Source organism: Manduca sexta, chromosome 21 (assembly GCF_014839805.1).
Source record: "Manduca sexta isolate Smith_Timp_Sample1 chromosome 21, JHU_Msex_v1.0, whole genome shotgun sequence".
In the NCBI taxonomy this organism is placed as follows: domain Eukaryota; kingdom Metazoa; phylum Arthropoda; class Insecta; order Lepidoptera; family Sphingidae; genus Manduca; species Manduca sexta.
Genome location: NC_051135.1, coordinates 525,991 through 541,639, shown reverse-complemented (window position 1 = coordinate 541,639; position 15,649 = coordinate 525,991). Strand labels below are relative to the sequence as shown.

The following is a 15,649-nucleotide window of genomic DNA, read 5'->3' as shown; positions in this document are numbered from 1 at the left end:
GTAAAACCATTTCAAACCAAGATGGCGGCCGTGGGACAAGGGTGGCGACCCCACAAACTTGGTTTTAGCTTAACACTGACCCCCCCTACACTTCTAAAAAATAAAATTGCGTCCTCTAAAAAACGCAAGGTAAGGCCTAAAAAATGTAACATTTCAATGGACTAAAGTTATTTCTTTCATAATCCATCATTAGGATAAAAATATTCTTGCGAGGGTATTTGTGTCACCTTTTACTATAGCAACACACGGCCTATGATACAAAAAACAAAATAGAGTTCGACTTATGACTTACGTCATTGTTCAACTTGATTTTCCTGATCCAGTACTTGGCTTTGAAGTATTTAAGCCTTTAATTATATTTATTTAGACTATTTTTGTTTAATGCGCATATAGCAGTCGTGGCCGAGCGGTTAAGGAGTCTGACTAGAAATCAGATTCCCTCTGGGAGCGTAGGTTCGAATCCTACCGACTGCGGGAATATTTTTTAACCATTTTCTGCAGGAGTAAATCTATAGAGATGTTGCAGGGTGGGTCAGGTATTCCAGGACTATCCTGAAATATTACCAGCTTTTCTCAAATTCCCATTAACCACCTAAAACTATCCACCTCCGTTTTAGAAACCGAGAGTATTTTTTTATTATATTCTGATCTATCCCAGAAAAAAACTTATTTCTACATCCTTAGTAGTGCCCTGATTTATTTAGATTCTTGAAGGCCATGCATAATACATAGAAATTTTATAAACTACAATCAACAAAGTTACTTACACTATGATATCACTCGGCGCGGCGAATAAACACCAGGAATGTGGCTCGAGTTGTCGCGACTTAAGGAACACAAATGAGGCCTGGGCTTGATAGAAGCAATGCCCTCGGCGGCCTAAAACCGGTGATATATAATTAAAAATTCTGAGTTATATTCTTATATAACTCAGAATTTTTAATTATATATCACCGGTTTCGGACCGGACTCCTTGCTAATTTTCCACAAATAAAACTATCAACATCAATTTAATAAATGCCTTAAACAATTATGTAGAATTATAAATATTATTTAACCCTACCTTGCACAAAATAATTGAAGAGCTATAAATATGTTTTTAAAACATATTTATGACAATAAAAGTTTGACATTAAATAACTAAGGCTTGCCATGTTGCAGCATTTTAAGCTGAGATGGGACCCCTTGCGGTCTCATACAACTGTTCAATAGGTACGGTACACATTGCCTGTTATACCTGTTAGGCTTTTCGTGTCTTATCGTTTTATTTTTTTCTTTTTTTAAATTACTATTATTACGAATAATTTCATTTCATAGTTATAATTTACTAGCTTTTGCTCGCGGCTTCGCCCGCATGAACGAGTGAACGCGGATTTTTTTTTCCGACTTACTTTGAATTGTAGCCTATGTATTATTCTAATGTATAACCAATATTACTGTATAGCTTCATTCAAATTCGTACCTTAGCTTTTTCGTGAAAGAGAAACAAACATAGTTACATGCATACATCCATCCTCACAAACTTTCGTATTTATAATATTAGTAGGATGTTTAATCTGATTTACGACAATAAACGTGTTTTCTTTCTTTCTTTCTGAATACAATAAAATATTGAGTAAGTTCCATTGAACTCATTCAGGAGGGGACATCAGCCATCCGTCTGTATTTGCCCAGTAGAGATTAGGCGCGGGCCCGCCACCTTATTTACACTGTCAACACCATTGTGCATAATAGCCTTTCTTACTTTTCCAAGTGTTTGCTTACGAACCAAATGACTTTCCATCTTATATAAGTTATACAGCGCTCATGGATATTGATGTGTATTTGCATAAATGGTTTGGGTTTTGTGTGAAGAATTCAACATGAGTATAGTATTTTTGTCTAATCATATTTCTTTAAATTTTCTTTTAATTTGCGATGGTCGTATGGACCGTTTATAATACGAATAATTGACTTAATATAGACAAATATCCGCTTCACCTCTGACCATGAATATCAATATTAGAGATTTTGTGAGGCAAAGAAAGCCGGGTTGGGAAAGTAAGAGATTATACATATTCGGCTAAATCACTTGTGAAACGTAATACCACAACTAATCCCATTTTTCGGACAGTGGTAGTACCCCAGTGGAACCGGAGCAAACGTATTTTAATAAAAAAATAATTGCGTCGCTTCTACATTTACAATTTAATTTTAATTACTTTCTAGTTCACTTGTTTAAATTATACGTGTGCATTGGTTTTGATTAAACAATAATCAAATTCAAATACGTGACCCCAATTGGGAAACACGAGTGAAATGATTTTAGTTTGAGTTATTATTGTCGTCTGCACTCATATAATTACAATACTGCAGATATAATTTCTAACATGCGTTTATTACTAAAGTAGGTGTTGCTCGTGTATTCGCTCACGTAAATGCCTTTCTTGCTACAAAAGTTCCTAAAACACTAGCAACTCATAGCTCCAGCCTGAAGCCAGCGCCATATATTTCAAAAAATCTGATTTAAAATTAATAAAAATCCCGAATGTTACTTTTACCGGGATGAAAAGTAGCCTTTTCCACGCGCGCGTTAGTTTTACTGGAATGAATATTAGCCTAAGGATTAATCTAGGAAATAGTCTACCCGTGTGACAAATTTTATTCAAATCCATTCAGCTGTTTCTTTGTTTAATGCTAACAAACTTTCACATATCGTAATATTAGTAGGAACAAGATAGGATGAGACAACTCACAAATGGAAAAGACGTTGACTGCTTACCCTGCAAAAAAAAAAGAAAAATTTCATTAAAATTTCTACACTATAAATACTCTTCTTAGATTTATATATATTTTTAAAACAGCCTTTTTTATTTATGTAAATATTATTTCTATCGTACTATAGATAGGGCTTCCTTACATCTAAAAATTAACTACGTTTTTAAAGGTTTTCAAAAGGAGGTGGTCTTCAAACCGTCATAAAATTAGTCACCGCTCAAAATTCAGTTTGGTCTAAGACCTAAAGACTATCAATTCAATGTTCAGTCACAAAAGTAACTAAACAAAATCAAAACTTCAAAAGAATACATATTACCAAGGTCGATATATTATTTTTTCTATCTAAAATAAAGTGAACTCTTTGAAGATTATTTTACTAAAAAAACAACTATTTGTAAGATCACAATAGTTTAAAGGTGATTTCAAAATTTGAATTTGTTCAACTAGTTTTGTGTCGGACTGAACATAAAGTGGATATACATGCATAAACATACAAATATATTATTGAGTTATATCAAAGCTTCAAATATTGACACTCAATGTATTATGAACACTACGATGTATTATGATTGACGTTGAATGTTCTGGTCGTAAACTGAATCCTAAATCTTCATCAAGTCACTGCCGATTCTTGCAATATATTTCTATTTATGTTTCCATCATAACGAAAGTTTGAACATCAAGACTAGACACCCAATATCCATAGACTAGATGTTGCTCGCGGCTTCACCCCGATCAAAGCTTGTTCACGGAATAAAAGAGCCATGACGTACACATCACGCCTTTATCCCTGAAGGGGTAAGCAAAGGTACAACGTGGGTACCACTTTTTGCCATATGCGTACCGTCCGATGAAGCAATAGAGGGCAAGCCTATCGCCATATAGGGCACAAATAGACTCTAGTCTAATACTGAGCAAAAAAAAACAAATAACAATTTTGACCGAAACGGAATACAAACTTGAGACGTCAGATCGGTGCCCTACAGCTCACGCAACACAACTACGCGACCGAAGCAATCTACCATAATTTATTTTAAAAATAAAAGTAATCTGTATGTTACCATCGAACATGGTTTATCTCTCTGTCATATTTCATTCAATAACACATTGTGGTTACTGTGTTAATTCTTACTATCATTGAAATATCTTTACCAACTTTCGCATTAATATTAATAAGATTATTGTGCCGAAACCAGCGGCAATTTACGTATTTACCTACTCGCTTCATGTTCCACGGAAACTGTCGAGGCTGACTGGCGTATTTTTTACTTACTGTATGTATCAATAGTTATTCTATAATATACTTGAAAACAAGAACCTGCTTTACGGTGTACAGGTAATTAATCACAATTTATAACTTTGTAGGAATTGTGTACTGGGACTGTGGTGATTGTATAGCTTCGTCGAAATGGTAAAGGGTGAAATAGTAAACATTTGTTATTAGCGCTGCAACAAATAATGACATTGCTTTCGGCCAATTCGTTCACAGACATCCGAATATATCAAATTAAATAAAAAGAAATGAAACTGTTTCTCGGATTTTATCGCGGTTTTTTACATTACTGTCCGCCCCGTGACTATGAAGGCTGCAAAGAAAATTATAATATTAGTGCATAGAACTTCATGAAAAAGCAAAGGTGAGGCAAACTCCGTCAGTTGGAAAAGTTACGGAAGCAACTGTCAGTTTTATAGTAGTCTGGTGTTTCTTAGCGACAAGTGGACAACGTATGCGCAGCGCCTTAGTTAGAAAATCTGTCTCCAGTAGTGAGAAGTTAAAGATATAAATATTTTTTAAACGGGTGTGCCTAACTGACCCCACTGCATCTGGTGGTAAGTGGAGTGGTGTCCAATAGAATGTCGACTGACTGATGATTACCCTTCAACAGTCGACACAATTATGCCGGCCTGTTGGGACCGGATATACACAGGATCGCGATACACTTCCACCCTGTGGAATGGGGGCGTTTGGAGAATTCCACCACGGTATCCCCTGCCTGTCGTAAAAGGCGACTAATAGGGGCCATCGGGGGGTCGTCGGCGGGCGGCTGGGGGCCGTCCGCCCTTAGTGTACGTTGTGCACATCTCGCACATTGTGATGACCCCCGAGATGGACGGCAGCGTGGAAGGTAGGCCTCATGCTGCCGTTGACGCCGAGAGCGTCCTTCGGTTACGCGGGGGCTTCTGAGCCCCCCCCCCATAGGAGACGGGCCGCAACAGGCGGCACCGCGCAGGGACGACTGCGGACGAAAACTTAGGCATTTCAGTCAGAGGAAGCCCACAGTCGTCCCTAATGCGCCGAAGAGGGCCACCGCGGAGATTTAGTTGGTATGCCGTGCGTTATATAGGTTAGGGACTCGGCCGGGCGGTCACCCGAAGGTAAAGATCAAATCCATTTCACCACGAAAACAAAAAAAAAAAAAAAAAAGTGTCGCGATACACTTACGTAGGTGGCTACGTCGGGTTTTAACACTTTGTGTACGGTGGTCGCTATCCGTGCGGATGTAAAGTATATCCTACCACCAGCAAAATATAACTAGATTTATATTTCGAAAGTTATTAAAATAACATTTAAATTTGCACACAATGAAAAATGTTAACAGGCATATCTTCTGAACGACATAACAAATTATGTCCACCTTTATCCAAAACCTAAGTGCCTTTTAGACTGTCAATATAGTTTTATTTTGTTTAGCAATCTTATTGGTTTTTATAAGCAGAACATAAAACCATGTTCACAACCGCATTAAAGTGCTGTTTCGTCAACTGCCTATTCATACCCTTATCAAAAAAAATATTGAATTATTGTATTAACGTGTCAAAACACTCATGACATGACGATTAAAGACGTTTATGTAAGCTTCTCAATCATTCATTTCTTAATTATTTTAACAATATTGCCAATAATATTTATATCCATAATAAAACTGCAGAACCCGGAGTGTTTGTACATTAAAATATCAGATATTTTTCATGACTAAAGTATTCCTTTCTAATCTTTACATACAGCAGTCAAGCCGCGGCCACAGTTGCCGGGAACTTAGCAAAGAATGTCGTCTCGTTAACTCAAACATTTGTGACTGATCTCCCGGCTGACGTTCATGGATGGTTCCAGAAGGCACCACCGAAACTTTTCCAATAACACTAAGCAAACCGACGAGAAATTCTTTAATAAGCGATTTTTAATCAGTGCCGCAGCGTTCTTGCCCGGGGGAATTAAAATGTAATCTTTCGAATTGCAGAGAACAATTTACAACTTTAAGTGGCGGAAACATTACTGATCTATCAATTAATGTCAGTAGATTCGGAAAAAAGTTCATCAAGCATTGATTTCATACTTAATAATATACATTTTCGAAATATCTAAAGATGTACCAAGTAATAAATTCAAAAATAATAGAGAACCCGTCCGAAAAGCCTAAAGAAATATTTATTCCAGCACGGCCTATTTTCTCATTAGGAAATGGGAACGAACGTAAAACAAACCTCACACAATACATTTTCGCAGTTTAATAAATTTTAATTAGCGGTCACGCCTTAGTTAAGGGAAGGCACCCTTTGCGTCAAAACGCTTTAAGCAGACTCATTTTCAATAAATCTTTTTGGGTTCACAGACTTCATGCTTAGATATAGTAAAATATTAATTGAATAGAGGATTCATTTATCGAACGATTAAAATAGCTCGGAATAAATCTGTAGAGTGGACGCAGGATATTTTATTTGCTTATAAATAATTATTATTATAAAAAACCTAAAACTGCTGTAACGTTTTCGAACACATTCTTTTAAATTTCAAATATTATGTTCTTATTTTAAATTTAAGTTAAAACAGCAAATTGTAACAGTTTAACACGATAAACTATTAACTAATACAATGTTTATATCCGCATTGCTGTAACCTATCACGATATTAGAAACGTCAAGTTTTTAACGTCGAGGCCGTCCGCTCCTACGCCTTACCATGTACTAAACGGTTCATGCGACAGTTACAACGGACCACCACCTTAGCGAGTGTTCACATGTAATTACTGGGAATTTTGCGATTGATGTGTGCCAATAATCATAGAGCGACCGGACAGAACGGCATGGTTTTGCAACTAGTTTTATTGATGCCAACATGCGATGTTTTGCAAAATTGTTGGAAGACGATGGCCTGTTGTCATCATGTCTAAGTATCTACTTCATACAAACACATACATATAACTCCAACATATATATGCAACTTACAACTAAGTTAGTTTTAATAAAGTTATTATTATAACATTATTTAATTCTTGCTAAATTAACACAATTTATCTAAAAAATCGCTGCACTTAATAAATTTCAGTCAATACGATAAAATAAGCAGTCCCTCACGCGAGCATGCGAACATGTTTCGAAAGCAAGTTCGCAAGTACTTAAATAACAGTTCAGTTAAGTCAAGTGAGGCATGAAACGAGTATCAACTTCCTACGTTAGACCGCCATTAACATGTATACGTAAACAGTAATTTTGCAGTTCGCGTGTTCACATGACAAGTCGGACGCGCGTGTCGCTCGCAACAATGCATCGGTGTGTACACTCTTTTGTTCAACCTGTGCCTATAATTATAAATTCTTGTAATACGTCAACTTGGTCGTAAAGTATATAAATTTCTTAATATTCAGGTTTTCTCAAAATAAAGTTATCTCAAAATAAGTCAGGGTGTGAACCCATACAAAACTAACTTAGTTCTTCCATTTCTTATATTTAACTTATTTAATTAAACAAAGTAAAACTTAAATGCCGAATAATAATTTCTATATTAGACTGGGATTGTATTACGGTTTTAAATTCATTCCGAACGCGATATCCAAATTGTTAAAAACAAAATACCAAATTAAAACTTCGTAAAGCTATCTTCATTACTATATAATGTTTCATGAAATTCAATATTTTCCAACGAAAGGGGAAAACAATAATTTAACAGGGAAGCCAAAAAGATTTGGGTCGAAACTTCGAGAAGAAGATTTAAAATCCCGAAATCCAAGTACTGAATCTTGCTAATCAATATCAATTAGCACATTTCCTAGAAGTTAAATTGATCCCAATTAGGTTGTGAAAATATCGTGCAGTTGCGGTTGGGATTACCTGGGTTTTCCCAACGATCGTAAATCTGTTCTTTGTAGTCCAAGAGATATAGTGTAAATGGACTTCGAGACTTTCAATGACTGCATTTTTTTTAACTAAATGATACGATCAGGTCGCTCGCCTAAGTACGAGCGCCACGCCTGTGTACTACTCTCGAATCTCATCGCATTGAGACATTGTATGTTGTCCCATTACCAATAAGTGGCGATAGCCTAGTTGGGCAAGGATCGGACTACCGAAACGAATATCCATTGGGTTAAAACGCAAGATCACGCACCACTGACTTTTTTAAAGTTATGTGAGTATTCCTTGTTTATTATGAGAAGTCCTCTATAAGAATTTTAAGGTAATTTGAAGTCTTTGAATCCGCACTAAGCTAGCGTGGTGGACTAAGGAGCAATCCCTCTCAATAGTAGAACAGCAGCATTCCCAGCAGTGGGACAGTATATAACACAGTGCTGATAATATACTATATAGCCAATAACTACAAAGATACTTCAAAATGGAACAAAACAGCACCTGCTAACCCGCAACAGCTATAGATAAAGCAGTAGTATCTACTCAGATAGACTTAGAATTATACAAAAGAGTTACAAAATACAACCCAGAACACAACTTGAAAGGGGTAACAATTTTAGCACCGAAAGCATCAGAAGTCTGTTATATGTAGCGTTAATAAGTTATATAGATCTTAGGTTTCCTTATAGGACATCTACGTAGTTTAAAATACAATAGGCAGCTGCAATATGAATCATCGCTTTACACATTCCCTTTCTATTATCTACATAATACGGTTAGAATATGCAAGTTCACGACTCTACAAGGATATATTGATATAAGACACGTCATGTTTTAGTTCCTCGTAATATGTCGTCTTGCAATGAACTGAAAATAAAGATTTATTTTTTTATTTTACATAATATAAATATTTATTGTATAACTAAATATTTATATTATGATCTCGAAGTAAAAATATAGTTCTTATTTTGTTGATTACTTCTCTCTGCAGTCACTACGCCGGTTTCCTAATTACTTTATAACAATGCAGTAAATAAGTATTAAATTTATAAGATATTTGGTTATAAAACACAAGTATAATGCATTACCAAAAAAAACATAAACAACGAAATAAATCGGTCCTAAAATAGACACGTTACTCAAATTAATTGAATCACGCCAAATGAAACCGAGTAATGTCTGAAGCGAAGATTTCGCGCCATTGTCTCTCACAAAGCGTCTGTTCGCATTATTGTTTCTATATAACCGGGAAAAAGCTTCACTGTAAAATAATATAACTGACGTTACTCGGCCGAAAATCCACCGTTTGTATGAAAGTTGGCTCTTAATTTGATGAAAGAAAAATAAAAGCGACATTGAGTTATTTGGAGGGTGTGGTAGGACGGTGGGTCGACGGGGGAGCAAGGGACGAGCCGACCACGATTTATACTGCTACAGATGAGATTATGGCACGAATGAGTCGTAAAACATTAGAATGCAAAGACCCTCTTTAGTCTATCTAACAAAAACACCTTTTGATGCTGTTCAAAAATGAATTAGTTTAACGGTTATTAATCTAACCTTTATATTCGCAGAATAGCGTTATCTGCTTTTGACATTATGTTCTTACAGATAGCTTAAACTGCTATTTGACAATAAAGTTTAAAATAATATAAATATTTGAACTTGTATTAACAAAATATAATTGCATTTTTTTTATCAATGCCATTTTTACTATAATTTATATGTATGAATATAATCATTGTATACTTTTATGAACACGTTTATTCTCCTCGCAAATGAATACAGAAAAAATTACAGGTCCAAAGTATACTTTTTAAATTCAAAGTAATAATCGTAAACCCTCTACAAAGTCGAGAAGATTTTTATTTCTAATAATTTTAATCTAGGTGTTGCTCGCGGCTTCGTTCGCGTGAAAAGCCTTTCTTCTTCTTCTTCTTCAGGTGCCTCTCCATTACTGAAGGTTGGCAGTCAGTTCCTTGAACCTTTCCTTGTTCGTGGCTAGACGGAACAGTTCTTCGACTGTTTTTATTCCAGTCCACTATCGTATATTGAAAAGCCTTTCCCGAACAAAAAATCCTAAAACATTGCATGATGCCTGTGTAATCTATGAAAAAATCAAAAAAACAAATCACATTATTCATCATCGGAGCGAATTACCGAGATAAAAACTAGCCTATGTGTTGGAATATATAATATTGGCGTTGAATATTTTAAAGACTTTGTAAAAGGAACTATTAACACGAGCGCATGAAACCCCTGGCAACTTCGTAAATACTAATACTTCGTAAATACTACTTATAATATGATTATGAGAGTTGAACAGTTTGTATGTTTAAGGCGATCAACGCACGATTTACTATATAGAATTGCATGAAAGGCAGCAGCGACGAAAGGTGAAATTTTTGAAAAGATAACCCGAGTTAGAAAACAAAAACAAATTCCGTGGTTAACATATTGCGGTCAATTTAACAGAAATCAAAAAGTATGACAAACGTAATAAAGCCGGTAGGAATCGGGGTCTATGGACACTTCGCTACTAAAAGGCAGATATATTTCGCAATAAAATTACAGGCGTTTAACCAATATACATCTTGACTTGGATAAATAAACTAAAATCATGAACGAAACATTTCCATAAACAAGTCAAAGTAAATAAAAAGCGATAAAGTTAACGGAAGGCTAACAGGAAAAAATATATTCAAAATATACAAACAAAATCTCATTCCATTTGCGATTCTTTCCCATTTCTCGTAAAAGTTTGAGATTTGCGTAATCTCAAAGAATATTATACAAAGTAAACATGGCATACGAAATAATTACAGGTAGATTATATGAATTCCCTAAAATATATGGAAAAAGTAATTCCACAGCTGTTATTTGATGGATAATTTAAATTATTAATTTACTAGAACATATCAGAATATTGGCAATTCCAAAGTTCGACAGTCACTCTCAGACAGACACTGCCTCTCAGTAGTAGAGGAGGCCCGTGCTCAGCAGTGGGCAAGTATATAATACAGGGCTGATATTATTATATAAAGTTCGACATGTCATTTTATAACACTGATTAAAAACATTGCAATCCTTACTTTAAATACGTTTATAAATAAGTCACGAATATACTAGAACCTATTTGAAATACCTCGGCAATATTATAATTCTGTAATAATAATATAATAATTCTGGAGCAGCTATGTGTTAAAACCCAACCGCCTACATTATCGACTTATCGAATATGGAGCTTGAATATTAATTGATTTCTTATACATTATGCAGATCTCGGCGAATGTACGTAAGCGAGGCCACAAATGGAAATTTAATATAACAAGTTTGACTCCCATTTAGCAAGTTAAGAAGTAGAACGTGATCTTGGTTACCTTCGCCGTATCCAGACAATTATAACCAAATTATTTTTAAATAGCAATGGTATCATATTCTTAGCGTATAAATACATGAGTATCAAATTGATTCTTAATTTATGAAAAAATAGGTGTTGCTCGCGACTTCGCGACCGTGGAAAGCCTTTCGCGCTATAAAAGTTCCTAAAACACTAAAGCGATCTATTGCTATATCTGGACGATGCTAGCGCCATCTATTTAAAAATCCTATCTATCACTTTCCATGAGATCATATTACCGGGATAACGTAGCCTATGTGCTAATCTAGGACATGGTCTTTTTGTGTGCCAAATTTCATCCAAAGTTGCTCATATGTTGAAACAGAAGTAAACTGAGAACCGCTTACTTCTAACAAACATCTAAATTTCCAAACATTTTCACACAGTTACGCATTTATATCAGTAAGAAGTAAGATAATATACCTATTTACTCACAAGTGACAGTTGGAAAAAAATTACAGAAATATCCAGAATAACATTACCGATATAACATGTAACAATACTCTAAAGGATGTTGAAAATACTATAGGTAAAATATAAGTTCCTTCACAAGTTAACTACGTTCTTTATGTAATTAACTTAGAAATAACAACCAACTATTGAAAGCAGAACAAAACCTGCTGTGAACAATCGCAAATCAATTGCTTCGGGTCACAAATTCCGTTGTTGCGAAACATTCGCTATTGTTATAGTAAACAAACACCTTCAGTAACGTAAACATTGTTGTCGATTTTAAGTTCGAGTGTAACTAACAAGCTAGTTTTGTGGGTTTATGAATGGCGTATGCTTGCTGTTATATTTTTAGTAAGGTATATGCTCATGCCTATGCCTTTAAAGTAAACAGATAGAGTACTTCTTCATAAATCGCTGAGAATATTTTCATCAAATGATATGGATAGTGAATATATAATACATGGTTTATAACCACATAAATTGAACCATATATATAAGTCCTTACATCAACATTAACGCCACTTGAAAAAGGATATATTTTATTCTTAAACTGAGAAATCTTGGCCAAGGAAAACATACTGCCAGCTAAGGATATAACTCGAGCGATATACGTTTACGATCCATTCGAAGTAGTGCAAACTAGTCGATGGCGACTGTGGGACGATATCATAATACTTAGGACCTTTATGCTCTTTCGTGAGGAAAGGAATTGATTTAGCAGTACTAAATTGATATTTATTTTACGAAGAGATCGTGCAAATCGTTTGATTAGTTGTTATATTATTCTTTACAACTTGTAAATAATATCAAAACCACTGAATAGATACGAACATTATACGTAAAACACCAAGTATGCAGTATGCTTAGGAGTAGAAGAAATAAACTATCTCATTCAAGTTAACGAATACTTTGTACCCGTGTATTTTGCAAAATACGATTGAAAGTTAATTGAACATTAAAAATGATTCTTTTACTGTAGCTATCCGTAGCGCCATCTTAACGATGCCAGCGACATATATTAAAAAAAAATCTACGTGAGCAAAGGACATGGTCTACCAGTATGCCAAATTTCATCTAAATCCGTTCAGCGGTTTCTACGATTACTTCTAATAACCATACAAGACTCAAACATTTTCACAATTTTCGCAATCATATTATTTATATTAATTAATTCATTATAATTAGTATAATGAATTAAGCAGTCCTCATTCCTTTCACTCCAATTAATAAAACGAATACCAATTACGAGAAAAGTCAATAAAATATCTTACTGCAAGAGAAAATGACGCATTCGATGAGAGCAGTGATTTAAGAAAATGAGAATCCATTCGACGAAATTGAAGTACTTAAGCGCGCATTTTTGGCAATGGCTGAAAGCAGCTTCGATTCTGTTTTAGATCAACTGAGTCGACATCTCAGAGACTATTAACTTATTAAACTTGTCTTGTGGCTGATTTAGTTTTTTCTTTCAGTACATAAAATTAGCTGGTGGTAGAATATATTTATATCAGCCTGGATAGCGACCATCATACACAAGGTGTTAAAACCCGCCATAGTGGCCCACGTAAGTGTCGCGTTCCGGGATCACCCTGTGCATATTCGATTCCAACAGGCCGGCATAATTGTGTCGACTGCCGAGGGATAATCTCTCATCAGTCGACATTCTATTGGACGCCACTCCACTTACCATCAGCGGCAGGGAGGTCACATTGCTGTGCCCATAAAGAAATCGTACTCATTATAAATTACTTGTTTAATCCGATGTCAATAAAAAAACCCTTTTATAAACTTAATACATATTTATAGTCTTTGGATACATTGTAATAGGTACTGTATGAATTGAGAGCAAGCTATTAAGTTATTTAATATAACTACTAGGCGGTGCTATCCATTCATCACCCAGAAACATTAGCCTTATAGTACTCTCTAATCGAAGCATAACAGTCCTTGATCAACGCTGGTCGGCGGATGAGATAATCATTACATTAATACATAAACTTGAAAACTGAAACAGGAAATGTATCATTATTTAATTCTAGATTAATCAAACATTGTTCCCTACAGGTATACTTCTGCACCAGTAGCTGATAAGGCTCGTCTTGTTAAACACAAAGGACGTCTACACATTAGACAGGCGAACCTCAAAGAGAATTACGACAAGTCAACGAGATTAGTGAGAATACCCGATAACCGCAACGAATTACGTTACCATTGCGTAGTAAGTAGTAACTCAGTCTAAGATACGATAAATTTTACTCAGGAATATACAATAAACACTTTTTAATTTGAGTATCCTTACTAATATCTTAATATCTTAGGAAATGTGAAAAGGTGTCTGATGATTCACTATTTCTTTAAACAAAGCGCGATTTGGTTTTTGATATGTTTATAAGCCGAAGTAACACTTATAACCTAGAAAACAAACTTTTATGTATAGCATGCGCTAAAAAAAATGTATGAACTAATATTGAACTTATTGACTAGGTGCTTACAGGTATTTTTCGAAAATACCTATCCAAAATACGAACTGAAGCAAAGCTACTATAGGTAAGGGTTTACAATAAAATATAAATCAGTCATCAATAAAAATGATGACATCATATCACCAAGTAGATTATTACATAAGTAATAGTCGGTAAAAAACTGACTCATTCAAGAAAACCGTTCTTCAAAAGAATGTAACGTAAGCTAAAATTATTAGTAATATACCTACTTTCGTCAGACCTTCGAACGGGGAATCCAATAATGACCGAATACCCATTATAAGGGAGGAAAAAAAGCGTCGAATTATCGAGAATGCTCAACGTATTCGATGTAAAATTGCTGGCATGTAAAAACGCATTAACCGAAGATATGCGGTGAGGAACACGTGACATGAAATGGAATGTGGCAAAGGAAACATTTATTGAGCCTACATTTTTAATTAATTACTTTAAAAGTGACTTATAAAATGTTTTATTTTGAATTCCATTTTTATAGACGGTTTAAATGTGTGCACTTACCTAAATGTCACTATATTTTTGTGAAATGTTTTTAAAGCAAATAGTGCAAATAGTGTGAAAGATAATATTATAATGTACTTGGCCTAAGGCTTAAGAGCCTCCTTACGTATAAAGAAAATTAAGCAAAACATTTCTATATTACCGCATAGAGTGATGAAGATGAATATTATTAAATTCATTAAAGCACTTTGTTTTATGAATCCCTAGTTTGAATTATTTGAATAGTATTTTTTTTGATAGTTTTTTTATTTTCATTATAGATATTACTACATATATTTACAGCTTCTATTGACCATTTATTTATGTCATATACGTGCCATTTTTTCATATCCACACCTCTATTTTACATACTTTTATATTAGTTTACAATGGCGCGGAACGAAATATTTAAAAAGTAAACAATCATTTCTGTTTTTATTTATTTTGTCTTAAAAAGATGTCAACGCTTCAAGTAATCGTCGCTTTTATTCCATGTCAAGGCATCTGTTAGCACATAAGGTGAGGACTGAACATACTTTTGTCACGCAATTATATATCCATTGATTTCTCACATCGTCGTTCTAACTTTTTATATGACACCTAAACGATAACTAGATATTTATAAGTGTCAAATTCGAATGTAGCAACGTATTGCAATAGGGCAGTTGATGGATAAAATAAATTTTGAAATGTAGTTGCCAACTAGCGGTTCTAGTGTTAACAATAAATAGAAATGAGATTTTGATGCAATCGTAATTCACTAATTTATTCCCCGGTTATTTCGACAGCTGCACAGAACTTTTTTATGAATTATGTATTTTTTCATTTACAGGAAATCAATTGAGGGAAAGCGAAATATAATAACTAAAAGAATTAGAAAACATGCTGTCTATTGCATAAATAAAATAATTACAACCACTAATTCAATTTGCAT

The 15,649-nt window shown here is 34.6% G+C and overlaps 1 non-coding gene across 1 annotated transcript; it reads left to right on the top strand.

Moving 5' to 3' along the window:
* The first annotated feature begins 392 nt into the window (after positions 1-392).
* Trnas-aga lies at positions 393-474 on the top strand. Its single transcript has one exon. It is a non-coding gene; the product is annotated as a tRNA-Ser (tRNA).
* The last annotated feature ends 15,175 nt before the right edge of the window (positions 475-15,649 follow it).